Genomic DNA, 17,743 nt, shown 5'->3' with positions numbered 1-17,743 from the left:
TTTTAATCCGGAGAAATGTCTATTTGTAAAAGGGATTAGGAAGAGAAATGTCTATTTTGTTGTAAGTTATCTGACCTTTTTTGGATGTGTAACTATTAGTTACACATGCTAATTAGATGTGTAACTTTTAGTTACACAAGTTAAATGGATGTGTATCTACTAGTTACACATGATAATTAGATGTGTAACTTATATATACACATGATAGAATGCAGTTTATGCAAGATGTGTAATTGCAGTTTACACAAACATTGTATATATGTACTGCAGTTTACACAAGATGTGCATATGAGATGTGAAGACATTGAGGTGAAACTTTATTTCAAGCAGTGTGCGTATGACATGCAAGCAGTGCTGAGCTTCGATGCTCGTGTTGTTGGAAGTATACTGTGAAGACATTGAGGTGAAATTTTATTTCAAGTTTTTTTTTACTTTTTGTTCTTTATTAAACAAGAGGTTATTACTACTTTTCAAGTGTTTTTCATCTTTGCTTTGCATCTTTGTTTTGTCTCCTGATTTATGCTTCTTGAAAAGCTAATTTGAACATGAACTTTGACCCATCGATTGTTTATGTTGAGGCAAATATTTGAGTTTTTTCGTGGTTAATTGTTATTAAATGGTAGTTGTAGACCTTAGAGGATGAACAAGTATTTCGAGTGTTTACTTAAAATGAGGATGGTTAGTTATGTTATTGCAATGTCTAGGGATTATGTATTTCAATACCGATTGAGGCTTGTTGTACATTTTATGCTGCAGGCATCTTTTTGGAAAGTTCATGTGTTGGCTTATGGAGTATCTAGATTAAACAGTGCAGTTTCTTGTAAGAAATGCTAAAAGGTCAGTCTTGTGCCTTATTATACATTTCCTTTAGTTTTTGAAACATTAAACAAAATAAGCAAAATGTAAATGTGCTAGGGTAGGAGTAATAATTAGCAGATATATTTGTTGAATTCTTTGTGTTGTGTTGCGTCTTCGGTTGCTTAATAGATGGTATCTGGAGACCTCTAGTTTCATACATTGTTTCTGCTACATAATTTTTTGCAATGCTACTTGCTTACACAGGAAAAGTATATCTTAGAATGTGAATGGTGATTACTATACATTAGTTGACACTGATGTCTTTGAACCTTGTTAGTTTTGATGCTTTGATGAATTTTTTTGCTAGAGGTATACAATTAGGCTCAGTATTTGCTGATGACATAAGTCATATGCATGTGTATTTCCTAGTTACACATGTTATATGCATGTGTAACTTCCATTTACACTAGCCAGATGCATGTGTAACTCTTACTTACAGATGCTAAATGCACATGCTAAAAGTGTTATTCTTATTTGGGGTAATTTTATTAACAGTAAGTTGATTCATTTTTCATGATATATTATATGTAAGGTTCTATAGAATCTGAGAAACTATTATATGTTCTTTTTTTTCTTTTTTTTGATCAATAAACTATTATATGTTCTATATACACTGAAACTATTATTGTGTTCTACGGAGACAGGAACCGCAGTCATGGTTGCTTATTTGTGGTATTGATCTCGCTGGAACTGGAGTTGACGTTGAGTACACAACTCAGATGCATGTGTAATCAATTACACTAGATAGATGCATATGTAACTCTCAATTACACTAGACAGATGTGTGTGTAAATTCTAGTTACACATGCTAAAAGATTTCTGTAAATGAATATTAAAGTAATACATGTATTTTTTTTTATGTTTTTCTTTTTGATGTCTATTTTTTGCACATATATATACAAGTGTAACTTTGCATTACACGTGTCATAAGGATGTGTAACTTCTGGATACACATGACATATGCATGTGTAACTTATGTTTACACATTCACATTGTACTTTAATAATTTCGGGCCTAGATTTAATAATTTTGGGCCTAAATTTAAATTTTATTTAATTATGGGTTTGACAATATGTATAAGGGTATCAAGGTCTTTTAATAATTTGGGACCTACATTTAAATTTCTTTTAAATAAGGGCCTTATATTATGGTTACCCATGGGTGGAACCCGAGCCTAATTTTCCCAAAACGAAAAGACATAAAATAAAGCTAGGAGTTTGGAATATTATCGGGTCACGGGTTTTAAATAATATCCATCAAACAATTGTTACAACCTTTAAAATCTGGACCGCCTATGTATCATTAACCAACAGTTAATATAGCTTGTCAGAGCTTGTCAAACGTGGAGGCTGTCAACGATTGAGAGATAGATAGCACACACCGTACCGACCGGCCTAGAGGTTACGTTTTTCTTTCGCGATTGAGAGAGGTAGAGAGAGAGAGATCGGGGTTAGGGATCTTCTGTTACTGCTGATTGAGGAGAGAGGGATCTAGGTTAGGGTTTGCTGATTGATAGAGAGAGAAAGAGATCTGAGGGTATTAAAGATTGGGGGTTAGGGTTCTTCCGTTGGCTGCTGATTGATTAATTTGATTGAGTGAGAGAGAGAGATTTTGGGGTTGGGGGTTCCTTTGTTGAGAGAGAAAGAGATGACGGCAAGAGAAATCGGGAAGAAGATTTATGGGAATCGTCGAGCATTATCAATGATCCGTGCTTTTGTATCCCCTGCTAACATACGGTTTTACTCTGAAATGGTAAAAGTGGATGGAACAACAGTTAAGCCTTTGTATGCAGTAGATGAAACCAAAACTACAGAAGTTGTTAATAAGGTAAAGGCTGCAATGGTTTGTGATGATGCGCGGAAGATGCAAACATTTGAAGAGATTGAGGAGCAGCGGAAACTCCTACAGGAGGGATGGACACACTGGAGAGATTCATTATGTGGCACAGGATTGGAAACGTGTCATTCTCGATTACTATTATCTATCCAGCACCACCGCGAGTCAGGAGGAGAAGAAATTATTAAATTCGCAACTGCTTCGCCTCACACAGGGTTAATTAGTACTAGGAGATTAGCACTACAACGTCCTGGTCCGTATGGATTACCAAGACAAGCAGTGACGGGTGTGGTATGTATTACCACCAAGGATGCATTTCTCTTGTATAATCCTACCACTGGTGAAACATCACCTTGGATTGAAACTACCACCACTCGGAAAGTATATGGAGGAGAACCTAGGCGTCAGGTTGAGTCTATCGCTTTAGGATTTGATACAGATAGGGGGGTACTTAAAGTCATATGCATATCAAGTTATGTGAAGAAAAGGTCTGCTCCTGAAACTGAAAATGAGTTTCTAGTTGTGGAGGTGTTGACTGTACGGGATCATACATGGACAACTGGTGAACATCAATGGAGAAAATTGGAGTTTGTCCACACGCCTTAATGGACGGAAAGAGGTTTGTGCTTGTAGATGGTCCTCTCTATTTGGGCGGTAAGATATATTGGCAACATCATTATGAGAGAAGATACGAGTCTATTCTTAAGTTTGATATTCAACATGAAGCCTTCTCTGAGTTTCCAATTCCTAAACTTCTCATTCAAGAATTCATGGATTATTCAAGGCACATATGGTCGATGTTGATCGAAGTCGACCGGAAATTAGCTATATTAAAGAGCACACAAGATCAGGAAACTTCTTCTTTATGGATGTGTCATGTTCTACCTGGCAAGATCGAATGGACGGAAGAGAAGGTCCCAATACCTTACGCTTATGTAATATGTCCAGGTTTTTCAATTGAAGCTCTTAGAAGGACAGAACTCATCTTCACACAATCACGTCGTCGTATTTCCTACTATGATCGAAAGACGAAGGAATCCCTATCCCTAAGGATTCCAACTTCTCCCATCCGTGACCACTTTGATTGGGGAAGGATGGTCCAATTGTAGGTTCTACTCCGGCCTTGAAGCCGTTGTCAATGTGCTGGATCAATGATGTTTCACATCGATTGTATCCTTTATTTTATTTCGGTTTTAACTCTGTTGTAGTTTTCCTTGGCTGCCTTTTTTGGAAGACAGTCAGCAACATCATTAGCCTCGTAGAAAGAACTGATTAAGAAATGTATATTGTAAGTCAAAGTAGTATACAGAAAATAATATCAGTTTTTATGGGCGATGCATCATTAAGACTAGAATTTTAAATGTTTATAATTTCTTCAATCTAAAATATTTGGTGTCATATGACATTAATTCTCAAAATCAAAAGATTTGAAGTACAAATAGCACTTGTAGCATCAACCTTTCGAGGGGCGCATTCGAAGACTTACTCCTATGACTCAACAATTCTCATTTTCCTATCAATTCACCCTTAATTTTCACCATCGTCTCAACTAATTTCAAATTTTCAAATCTAAACAATTAGAATAAATGGATTCTGTTTATAAATTTTTAGATCTGAATAATTTATTTTACCAGATTACCCTTATTTATATAATCAGTGTATCGGTGAACTCGATATGTCAGTTTGTGTCAGCCGATATGAATGTTTTTATCGTTGAATCTTTGCATCGTCGATATTTTGGATATCGGCTGGTACAACCGATATTGACTACCTTGCTCTAAGTACAAAAATTGAAAACCAAGGAGCATCTACACACCTGCTACACAAATCTATAATATAGCTAGAGTCGCCATCGACGAGAAGATTGAGAATATTCAGCCTTTGAGCAAGTTGTAAACCTTATCTGATGGCTAAGAGTTCAGCCATGTTGTTGCCATTCCGGTTGTAGATGGTGGATTTTCGACAAAGGTTAAAATCGTAAAACCATAATTATACATGCTCCTGATCCAGCAATCAGATGAGTATTGAGGCTCATGTCTCTCATTGAAGCATGAAAGCTCATGCCATGAAATCTCTGACTGAGAATACTGTCTCTCAGAGTATATGTAGATGTGCAGTCTCTCAACTGAGGCAACATCACATCTCATGAATACTGAGCAATTTCAGTAATTACTTCTATATAGAATCAAAAGATTGGACGGCTCCTAGACAGCTTGCCTGCTAGTATAGAGCAATAACGTCTTCAGGACGCAACAAGGTTTTCCCTGACTATATAAAGGAAATATGACGCTTCAAAAAGCTCATGTTACTCAACTCTCATATAATTAATGATCCTAGACAGCATGCCTGCGAGTATAGAGCCATCAATTAATTATCTCTAATCCTTAAATTCATTAACTGAATATTCGGAAATATTTTACGTTCTTCATAATATTTCATTACTTCAATTCGTAGTTCTTCCCAACGGAATTCCATGGGTTAGTAATAAATATTCTACGTACGGGCATCTGAGCAGCTATCGAGTAAGCCCTGACTAAAATGGTGCAAGTGTACTAAGCAATAATGCACAAACGAGCACCTGAATGCACAAACGAGCATTCCAAAACACGAAGGAACAATGAACCTATGCAAAATGGGATGAAAATAATAATAATAAAATATTGGCAAAGGCGCTATGGGACTGGGCTCACCGGCCGACCAGTCATGCAGTGGCCATTCCTACGCCTAATTTCATATTTTATCATGTTTTATTATTTTTCCCTGGTCTCATGAAAGTCCTTTCATTTGAGCAACTCTCCTTCGTCTCAAGGAAAATCCCTAGTCTCATGGTGTTTCTTAATGTCAAAGAAAATAATAAAAATAAGGAAAGGTGTCGTGTGACCGAGCTCATTAGACGACCTTCCATGCCCTAGCCGTGGCTGGTCCCACACCTCACGGTTCCTTAATATTTTATTATTTCCCTCATCCCATGAAAATTCCCTGATTTCATGATATTTCCATAAACTCATGAAAATTATGTAAAATTAGGGAGAAAACGCATGGGACCGGGCTCATTGGCCGGCCGGCCATGCCCTAGCCGTGGCCGGTCCCACACGTCCTTGTCTCATTATTTTAATATTATTTGTTTCCCTCATCTCATGGAAACTCCTTCACTTCAAGGAAACTCCCTAGTTTCAGCAAACTCCTTGATTTCACGATATTTCCTTAATATCATGAAAATAATATAAAATTGGGGAAAATGGCATGGGGCCGTGCCCATTGGCCGGCCGGCCATGCCTTGGCCGTAGCCGGTCCCACAGTTTATGACTCCCTATTTTATCATTATTATTTACATAATCTCATGGAAATTCCCAAACCTCATGAAATTCCTCTGTTTCATGGTATTTCCTTCACATCAGGGAAAATACATAAAATTGGGAAAAGTGTTGCGGGAATGAGCTTGCTAGATGGACGGTCATGCCCTAGCGGTGACCGGTCCCACACCTTGTAACTCCCTATTTTATTAATTATTTTTCATCATATCATGAAGATTTCCCAGTTTCAGCAAAACCTCGAATCCTTCATATTTTCTCAAAATGTTGCTCAAATGCGCATCAGAAAATATCAAAACTCTCAAGACTGAGACACGGACATTATGATGACGCGGGCATGTCTCCTTGACCGACCAAGGCCGACCCTAAGGCTTGAAAATATCCGGTCCCGCATGTTTTAATAATTTTGACCTAATTTGCTCAATTGCTCATATTGGGTCCAAACTCTTCTCAAACAACTTAGAATTTTCTCAAACGACCATCACATGGTCCCATGACCACCAAGAGCCGGCCCCATGACCCATTGGTCGGTCCCTCATCTCTCCATAATCAGGTTTTACTACCTAACGCTCACACGAGCATTATTTTAATAAATGATTAAACCAGCATTTAATCATCTTTTCACCAACTGGTCTTCAAGAGACTTTGGTATTTTGCTTATTTGAGCATCTGGGCGTTGCATGGTCGACTCGTCATCCCATGTAGTCGGTCCCTCCTTCACTCTGTGGTTGATTTTCAATAAATCATCGATTGATCAAAAATTAGGGTTTCGAATCCAGAGCTCTGCAAAAACGTAATTCTGGGCAGATTTAAATACTAATAATTTTATGATGATCCCGTGATCAACACTTTTATTATTATGCTCGGCCTAGCTGCTAGTATCTTAAATTAATATTTTATTTTATCTGGTAAGGGATATTGGTTTAACTATCAATATTCAACAATTCAGCAACATTTGCTCATCTTAAGTTATCAACATTTATTCGACAATATACTTTTGTCTCAGCAGGCATGTTCAATTAATGAGTCTCAGAACATTTGCAAATCATGTTCGACTCAACAACACAAGGACTCATTGTACCATAAAGTCAGCAACTGACTCCACAATCACGAGATGTCAATCGTGTCACATGGGGGATATTAAATAGGGTTTTGGTCTGGCGGTCTACGACACGTGTGTTCATACACACGACGAGAATGTGAGCAAGTCGTGTAGTCAGTTGGAGGAGTTATCAAAGTAGTGGGTGGAAAATTAACCAAGCCTCCGCACGATGAGCACCTGGTTTTGACACTATTTCCCACTTCCCCACTCTTTGACTCTAGCAACTGTTACACTTCATGGGATCAAGGTGTTTACAATTCTTGCAATATAAATAACTCTCTGAATCATGATTGAAAGGACAGGACAATCTTTCGTCAAAGCAGACAAACAAGAGATTAAGAACCTAACGTTCAATCAATCAGAACTTATCTTATTTTCCTTACGCAGAAAACACAACACACCTACAATCTTCGTTCACCATTGATCTCATACATTTCTCAGCCTCCCTCCTACAGATCGACCCATTCTTTATTGTGACCGAATTGACTCTGGAACGACCATTGTTTTGGTTTAGGCCGGAGTCCTACAGATTGATCTCTTGAACTTAAAGCACTCCCTTCTTGCAGTGCATCTGTGTGAGGTTGAGCATTAGCTCGGTTCAAGGAGTCTCCTCCGCATGGTAATCTCCTCAATTCCGTAAAAACCAGCAAATCGTTTTTCCCCATCTACAGATTGGCGACCACAGTGGGAGATCATTCTCTCGTTTGCAATCTCAATTCTCATGAAGATGGTCGGTCTTAGATCCAATTCAGTTACTCAAAACTCCAGTCAGAGTCTTTCAAATGGTGACGCTTCTCTGGCTTATCCGAATGATTCTGGTAACATTCGTCATCCTTACTTTACAACTCCTTTCTCATATATCAATGCATTCGATGGAGAAATTCCATCATTAGAGGAACTGGCACGAAGGAAAGAGATTTTGCAAAGGAACATAAATCGATTGAAGGGAGCAATCGATAACTTGTTCAACTGCATAGTGGACCTAACGAGAATCCTAGGAGATCAAGTTCTGGAACGCTCGTCTCTTGACACCACTGACGCTAGCCATCAAGCCAACAGTTTCACCACTTATGAAAAGCCGATGGATCAGGAAATCACACAGTCGATTGAAAATCTATGTGAGCTTCTGCACTTCTCAAGGGATCAACGTACGAACACGTTCGCTGCACTCAACCAAATATCATCAGACGTTCAGCTAACTCTGTCATGCCTAGAAGCTGAAGAGACATCCATGATGTCTGAGCGTTCGATCAACAACATCACATTCGGAGAAGAAGACATATACGTGACAGGTTTTATCAAAGACTCTGAATTCAAGATGGCTCTAGTTGATACATGTGCTTCCACAAATATCATTACCATGAAGACTCTCAAAGCTGCCAAATTACCACAGAATAAAATTATTCGCCATCCCATCTTGATGACGGGATTTGAAGGAATCCAGATCCATACATATGGATATGCATACATATATAGACCTGAGGGTAGGGCCTATTCAATCAAAGGCCAAATTTCACGTGATCGAACAAGAGCCTGATTACCACATGATACTTGGAAGACCGTGGCACCATGACAATAAAGTGGTTCCTTCAACATACCATTAATGCATGAAGGCTATGCTCAATAAATGGATTGTTCGTACTCCTTACGCTCCGGTCTATGATGATGAATTCCTTGAGTCTCAAAAGGACATCCCTGAACCTCCAAGGAAGATCTACAGTACTCCACTCCCGAGTTGGGAATCCATTGAAAAAGATGCTAACAAACCATCATTTTCAGGAGCTAAACCGATTAAGTCATTTGCTACACCAGTCAAGCGCCGTAAAGATCAGGCCACAACGCCAAGATCCAACTTCATAGCCAGCCATGATGCAGAAGGGAGGGTCACGTACCGTCGACGCAAAGATTAGCAATTAACAGGAGAGAACGATGAAAAGTCTCCCCGCCCTGAAGAATCATATCAGAATGAACAATCACCTGATGAAGAGATTCAGAATGAACAATCACCTGATAATTGCAAGATGGCACTGATTCTACTACTGATGACCTCAAAACGATCAACATCGGGATGGAGGATGATCCAAGACCAATCTTGATTAGTTCCGCATTATCACCAGAAGAGCGGTGGGTACTGATAAATCTGTTGAAAGAATATCAGGATATCTTTGCTTGGACATACGAAGAGATGCCTGGTCTTGACGAAAAATTGGTCACTCATCATCTGCACAATACTCCTGGCTCCAAAGCTGTCAAATAGTCGACGAGGAAATTCAGACACGAAGTTGAGGAGCAAATCAAAGTCGAAATTCAGAAACTACTGGCGGCAGGGTTTATCAAGCCCATTCAGCATCCAACATGGGTGGCGAATGTTGTTCCTGTCAAGAAGAAAAATGGTCAAATCAGATGCTGTGTGGATTCCAGGAACCTGAATAAATGTTGTCCAAAAGATGATTTTCCTATACCCAACATTGACATGCTCGTTGATGCAACCAATGGTCATGGTATGTTCTCATTCATGTATGGTTACAACAGATACAACCAGATCAAGATGTACGAACATGGTGCCAACAAAACTGCATTTCGTACTCCCATTGGGAATTTTCATTACACTGTGATGCCCTTTGGATTAAAGAACGCGGATGATACTTATCAACGGGCTATGACGGCCATATTCCACGACATGATGCACAAGCAAGTGGAAGACTATGTTGATGATGTGGTGGTAAACTCGAAGACTCGAGCATCCCACTTAGAAGTTCTGAGACAAGTTTTCGAAAGATGCAGGGAATACAAGTTAAAGATGAATCCTCTGAAATGTTCCTTTGGTGTCTCCTCAGGAAAGTTTCTAGGATTCCTGGTCACTGCAGAAGGAATCAAAGTCGATCCAGACAAAACGAAAGCCATTACTACCATGCCTCCTCCACGCACTGTGAAAGAACTCTAGAGTTTTATGGTCAAGGTAAATTATATTCGACGCTTCATCCCTGGGCTGGCTCAACTCATTGCTTCGTTCACCTATCTGTTGAAGAAATGATCAAGTTTTACATGGACAACTGTCCAACAAGAAGCATTCCAGAAAATACAACAAATATTGTTATCACCTTCTGTCATGAAATCTCCAGTGCAAGGATGTCAACTAATACTTTACAGAGTTTCCAATGACGTCGCTATCGGGTCACTTCTTGCTCAAGAAGATTAAGAAGGTGTCGAACATCCAATTTATTACTTCAGTCGTATGATGATAGATGCTCAGCTCCGATACCGAAAAGCCGAAAGAGCATGTCTAGCATTGGTACATGTAATCCGGAAACTCAGGCACTATTTGTTATCTAAAAGAGTCGTGCTCGTTTCAAAGGCCGACCCCAATTTCTACTGTCAAATCCAACCTTGATGTGGATACCAGAAAAGTGGCTACTGCAGATGTCAGAATTCAACATAGCATGTGTACCACCCAAAGCAATCAAAGAACAAGCAGTTGCAGACTTGCTAGCTGCTTTTCAAGGGGAAGATACAACAATGTTACATGAAGATGTGCCCGGTGAGTTTCCAGAAATCTTGGTCATCAAAGAAGAGACATGGCTTTTATACTTTGGTGGGTCCGCCACCCCTAGCAATGACACTGGAGGAGCGGGCGTAGTGCTAGTGTCTCCATCTGGTGAAAGATTTGCCTTTCTTAACGGAATCTTATACCGCAAAAGCTTTGGTGGGAACTTACTGAGATGCTTAGCTGAGCATTAAATCCCAACAATTTTAAAAGAAATGCATGATAGAGAACATCAAGGAAAAAGGAAACTATTTCTCCGTATTCATGAGAAATATTATTGGCCGACCATGGAGGACGATGCAGCTGCGTACGTTCAGAGATGCCACAAATGCCAAATCCATGGTAATCTCATCCACACTCCTTCTCTCTCATTGAATTATGTGAATAGTCCATGACCCTTGTATAGCTGGGGACTGGATATCATAGGGAAAATCAATCCAGCGTCTTCGAAACAACATGAGTACATCATCCCTGCAACTGGGTATTTTACCAAGTGGGTTGAAGCTATCCCTTTTCGAAGCACCACTGGAGTCACGATCGCAGCTTTCATCAAGGAACACATAATATGCAGGTTCGGTGTTCCTAAGTACATTATCACCGACAATGGAACTCCTTTCGCCAACAAACACGTGACAGAATTGCTCGATGAATACGGCATCAAACAAGTTTTCTCAACACCATACTATCCCCGAGGAAATGGACAAGCGGGTAGTAACAACAAAACTTTGATCTGAATTCTCAGCCGAACAATTCATGATAATCCTCGAACGTGGCATGAACAATTTCCCATGGCTTTATGGGCCTACCGGACCGCACCAAGGATTTCAATCGGAACTTCACCATACTCTCTTATCCATGGAGCTGACGCCATACTCCCAACAGAAATCAAGATTCCTTCAGCAAAAATCGCCATATCCAGTGGAGTACAATGGGATGAAGCATAAGTGTCCAACTCAAGGATCATAAACTGGACATGCTTGAGTCAAGGAGGGCTAAGGTAGAGAAATATGTGGAAGCATACAAACAAAGGATATCCAAAGCTTACAACAAAATGGTAAGACCTCGAACTTTCCAAGTAGGAGATCTGGTACTAAAGACAGCAAAACACATTCAACAAGATATGTCTGCTCCCAGGTTCTCTCCAAAATGGGAAGGACCATATGTAATCATCAAAGCAGTGTCCAGTGGGTATTACAAGATCTTAGCCATTGCCGGAGGAGTGGAAGGAAATATCATCAACGGTAAATGGATCAAAGTATATTATGCCTGATCCGTAGAAAACCATTACCTTTTCATCATTTCAGGCATTTCTCAAAATGTAATTTATATTCCTCCAAAGAGTGTGCAAAATACTCCTTTGTTCATTAAATATTTCATAAATGAATAAAAAATTCTTTCGTACCATGATCAATTATACTACCTAAGAAAAATCCCAAACTTATTCGAAAACAACAATCATACATGCTCACTCAGAGTAAACCATCTAGCAGAGAGTAATTCTTAAAAACAACCACTTCAAGCTTCTTTTGAAAGTTTTTGGTCTTCACTTTCAAGTCCAAGACAGCTTTCCCGACTCTTGCCGATTCCAAGGCAAGTGCCTTCTCCTCTTCCAAGAAAGCAGTTGTGGTAGAAATCGCATCAGCAGTCGCTGCCACCCTGTGAATTTTGATCATCTCGAGCTGACGACGAAGCCAGCCTATGTTGAACCGCAAGGTTTCACAATTTTAAATCATTTCATCCCACCTGTGCAGTTCATGATTCTTGACATCTCGCAGATTCATCTCGTTCATCTCTTCAATAATCGGTAACAATCCGGCAACCGTAGTCAGAAGGGTTGGGAGAAAGCCTCTTCATATTTCCGTTGTAGTAATGTGCCCGTACCTTCTCCAAATCTTGGTATACAGAAGTACGTGACATTTGGGAATGAAGAATCCACCGACCACCTCATTATTTTGGGAAGTATTAGTCATGGGAGCTTCAAAGGGGAGTCCAGTTGTTGGATACTCGTGAACGTGAGATCTAACCCCAACCTCCACGGAATCAATAGAATCTTTGTCAACATGGTTGTTGTTATCGTCAACCACGACCACGGACTTCCCATTCCTTCTCTTTATAGCATCAACGACAACCCGAACATCAACCTATGACAAAGTAAAGGAGTGTTTTATTTTATCGAACATTAAGCATGGAAAACCTCAGCTGAGAATTTATGGAATTACTTACAGATGCTTCAGCTTCAGTATGGGTTGACCTGTACCGGGCAGGGGATTTAATAGTCCGCTTAGGCCTCAAATTATGCGAAGAATATGGATTCTTCTGATTATCCTGCAACAAATTATTTTTCTATGATCAATAATTCTGATCAAATGGGGATGAAGGAAATATACGACTTACTGAGATGGACGCTTCTACTTCATGCTTTGATTGAGAATCGTTTTGAGAAGAAATACTACTGCTGGACATGACGACGAGAGGTATGATTATGATCAAAATTACTTCTGATAATGCACAAGGTAGGAAACCAGATGCTATTTAAATAGAAAAATATAAACATTGAAGGCCTGGATGCTTATCCTATAGTGGATATAGTCAAATCTGTTGCGGTTTTTATTGAAACCCTAATTCTCGAATCAGTGTATCCGGTATCATAGAAAAAGTGCGACAATACCGGGGACTGACAGCTCATGCGTATTCAACATGACAATACCGGGGACTAATACTTCGGACGTAATCAACGTTGCAACCGTGAATTAATGATCTGACAGGTCACGTGTCTCCTAGCCAGTTGTATAATCATGCTTCATGGATAATTATTGTCTATATGGACATTGGTCCATATTATTCAGTTGGAGATGTGAAGAAGATTTGGCAAAAGATATGACAAGGGATTATGGTTCAAAAATAATCTCTAAAGAAATATCTCTACAACAAGACTGCTCAAATAACCAGAAAATGTCTACTTCAACAAAAACAAATAATCTCAGAGAAATTCATAAGCAAGACTACTCGTCAGATTCATCAGAGTTTCCAGAATTATCAGATTCATCATCATCATATTTTGCGAAGTCCTCTTCAAATTCTTCATCGTAATCACTATCAGGATCATTGACGAAGTCTGGATGAATCTCAGGATCGTTGTACAAGGAATCCCAGTACTCTTCTTTTTCACGCTCAGCTTCAAGGTTTGCTTTGTCCAGTTTCTAGATCTCCTTGGTACGCCGGTCTGGCTTAATCTTGAGATCTCGTGGCACCCATATGGGTTCATTCTCCGAAATATCTGAGTCAGAGGGTACACCGTCAGCTCGAGAACGAAGTTTCTCCTCAGCTGCTAGCACTCTACGCTGGACCCGGTCCCTTCTTCGTCGATAATCATCCATCCTGTCATCTTCAGCTTTTCTCTTCATAAGCTCAGCATAAGTAACTCTATGGTCATTAAGAGGCGCACTATGTTTCGCTCCCTCAGTGCGGTTCATCTTAGCTCGTGATTTGGCTGCAGAAGCTTCGGAATCCTCTTCAGAAGAGATGGAAGGATATCTGTAAACATAATTACTGCTGCTGGAAGTCACCATTTTCTGGAACCAGGAGCACAAAATTACGGATATGCTGATAATGAATCCACTACAAAAATGGTAATTCTTAACTCTTACCTCTTTACAATTCCACTAGCACGGTGATTGTGATGCAAGAGTTGGAACTTCAAAACCTTGCTCGTTTCTTCGAATCTACAAAAGACGAACAAAACTCAGGTTTTCATAAAATCACGAACACTTCCATCATGCGAGCATTAATTACCGGATTATGAAAACTAAACAAATATTTCATCACAAATAATTGTTTGTTTTTAAATATTTCTCAAAGTGTTTTCGAAATTATATATACATATATGTGTATAAACAAAAAAATAAATAAAACGTGATTAACTCACGTAAAAAAAAAATATTTTTGTGGAGGCTCCACTATTTGATAAAAAAAATATTTCTTTTCCTTCGTATGAGCATTTTTCTTTGAAAGGAAGGTTTATTTCGGTCTTGTGAAAAGTTCACACCTTTTAAGATAAAGTTTTAGTTTCCATGAAAGCCCGTACTCAAAATTTTATCACTGGACACAAGTCTATTTCAAAAGAAAAATCTCTCTCAAGTTAAGGATTATTACTAGTCTCTTGAATTAACGATCGAACGAACATACGTTTAGTAAAATAAGGGTTTTTCTACAAAACTCACACTCATATATACACCTGTATAAAATTTTAGCATGATCAAAGATTGAAAAACTCATGAATAAATCATCAAACTTCTAAAAAAACAAAACAAAAAAAATAGACGCACCTGACAGCGCCAGCCGGAAACTGGCCGGACGGTGATCGGGCGGCGGCTCCGGCGAACTTCTGGCGATTCTTCCCGCTGCTGGCGTGAGGGAGATGAAGAAGAAAGGGAGGTGGCTGGTTATGTGAAGATGAAATAAAAAAGGGAGGTTTAATTCCTTTTATATCAAATTTTATTTCCAAAACCTAATTTCACAAGGATTTCCTTATTTGGGCCCGGCCCGTGAATCCTAAACCGACCAAGGTTTCACCATCAAATCAACGGTTTTACACCAATTCATGCTCATTAGACGATGCTCTATCATGCCACTTGGATCTCCATTCAAGCCGTGGATTCGCTCGCGTGATAAAAAAATCCGGTATTATCTTATCTTACGACTAAGTTCAATTACTTATTTCGTTCATAACTGGAAAATCACCATTTAGTGCTGACTGAGGAACATGACTGTCCCTCACTAAGCAGGGGACTTAATGTAGATGGTGGATTTTCGACAAGGATTAAAATCGTGAAACCATAATTATACATGCTCCTGATCCAGCAATAAGATGAGTATTGAGACTCATCTCTCTCATTGAAGCATGAAAGCTCATGCCATGAAATCTCTGACTGAGAATACTGTCTCTCAGAGTATATGTAGATGTGTAGTCTCTCAACTGAGGCAACAACACATCTCATGAATACTGAGCAATTTCAGTAATTACTTCTATATAGAATCGAAAGATTGGACGGCTCCTAGACAGCTTGCCTGCTAGTATAGAGCAATAACGTCTTCAGGATGCAACAAGGATTCCCTGACTATATAAAGGAAATATGACACTTCAACAAGCTCATGTTACTCAACTCTCAAATAATTAATGCTCCTAGACAGCATGCCTGCTAGTATAGAGCCATCAATTAGTTATCTCTAATCCTTAAATTCATTAACTGAATATTCGGATATATTTTACGTTCTTCATAATATTTCATTACTTCAATTCATGGTTCTTCCCAGCAGAATTCCATGGGTTAGTAATAAATATTCAACGTACGGGCATCTGAGCAGTTATCGAGTAATCCCCGACTAAAATGGTGCAAGTGTACTCAACAATAATGCACAAACGAGCACCTGAATGCACAAACGAGCATTACAAAACACGAAGAAACAATGAACCTATGAAAATGGGGTGAAAAATAATAATAATAAAATATTGGCAAAGGCACTAGGGGACTGGGCTCACCGGACGGCCAGTCACGCTGTGGCCAGTCCCACGCCTAATATTTCATATTTTATCATGTTTTATTATTTTTCCCTGGTCTCATGAAAATCCTTTCATTTGAGCAAATCTCCTTCGTCTCAAGGAAACTCCCTAGTCTCATGGTGTTTCCTCATGTCAAAGAAAATAATAAAAATAAGAAAAGGTGTCGTGGGACCGAGCTCACTAGTCGGCCGACCATGCCCTAGCCGTGGCCGGTCCCACACCTCATGGTTCCTTATTATTTTATTATTTCCCTCATCCCATGAAAATTCCCTGATTTCATGATATTTCCCTAAACTCATGAAAATTATGTAAAATTAGGGAGAAAACGCACGTGACCAGGCTCATTGGCCGGCCGGCCATGCCCTAGCCCTGGCCAGTCCCACACGCCCTTGTCTCATTGTTTTAATATTATTTATTTCCCTCATCTCATGGAAACCCCTTCACTTCAAGGAAACTCCCTAGTTTAAGCAAACTCCTTGATTTCATGATATTTCCTTAAAATCATGAAAATAATATAAAATTGGGGAAAGTGACATGGGACCGTGCCCATTGGCCGACCGGCCATGCCTTGGCCGTAGCTGGTCCTACACTTCATGACTCCCTATTTTATCATTATTATTTACATAATCTCATGGAAATTCCCTAACCTCATGAAATTCCTCAATTTCATGGTATTTCCTTCAAATCAGGGAAAATACATAAAATGGGGAAAGGTGCTGCAGGACTGAGCTTGCTAGCTGGTCGGTCATGCCCTAGCCGTGACCGGTCCCACACCTTGAAACTCCCTATTTTATTAATTATTTTTCATCATATCATGAAGATTTCCCAGTTTCAATAAAACCCTGAATCTTTCGTATTTTCTCAAAATGTTGCTCAAATGCGCATCAGAAAATATCAAAACTCTCAGGACTGAGACACGGAAATTATGGTGGCGCGGGTATCTCTCCTTGACCGACCAAGGCCATCCCTAAGACTTGTAAATAGCCGGTCCCGCATGTTTTAATAATTTTGACCTAAATTGCTCAATTGCTCATATTGGGTCCAAACTCTTCTCAAAGAACTTAGAATTTTCTCAAATGACCATCAGCTGGTCCCATGAACACCAAGAGCCGGCCCCATGACCCCTTGGTCGGTCCCTCATCTCTCCATAATCAGGTTTTACTACTTAACACTCACACGAGCATTATTTTAATAAATGATTAAACCAGCATTTAATCATCTTTTCACCAACTGGTCTTCAGGAGACTTTGGTATTTGTCTTATTTGAGCATCTGGGAGTTGCATGGTCGAATCTTCGTCCCATGTAGTCGGTCCCTCCTTCACTCTATGGTTGATTTTCAATAAATCATCGATTGATCAAAGTTAGGGTTTCGAATCCAGAGCTCTGCAAAAACGTAATCTGAGCAGATTTAAATACTAATAATTTTATGATGATCCCGTGATCAACACTTTTATTATTATGCTCGGCCTAGATGCCAGTATCTTAAATTAATATTTTATTTTATCCGGTCCTGACACCAACAATTCATCAG

Source organism: Papaver somniferum, chromosome 11, assembly GCF_003573695.1.
Source record: "Papaver somniferum cultivar HN1 chromosome 11, ASM357369v1, whole genome shotgun sequence".
Lineage (NCBI taxonomy): Eukaryota > Viridiplantae > Streptophyta > Magnoliopsida > Ranunculales > Papaveraceae > Papaver > Papaver somniferum.
The sequence above is the reverse complement of the archived record's forward strand: the minus strand, read 5'-3'. Positions refer to the sequence as shown.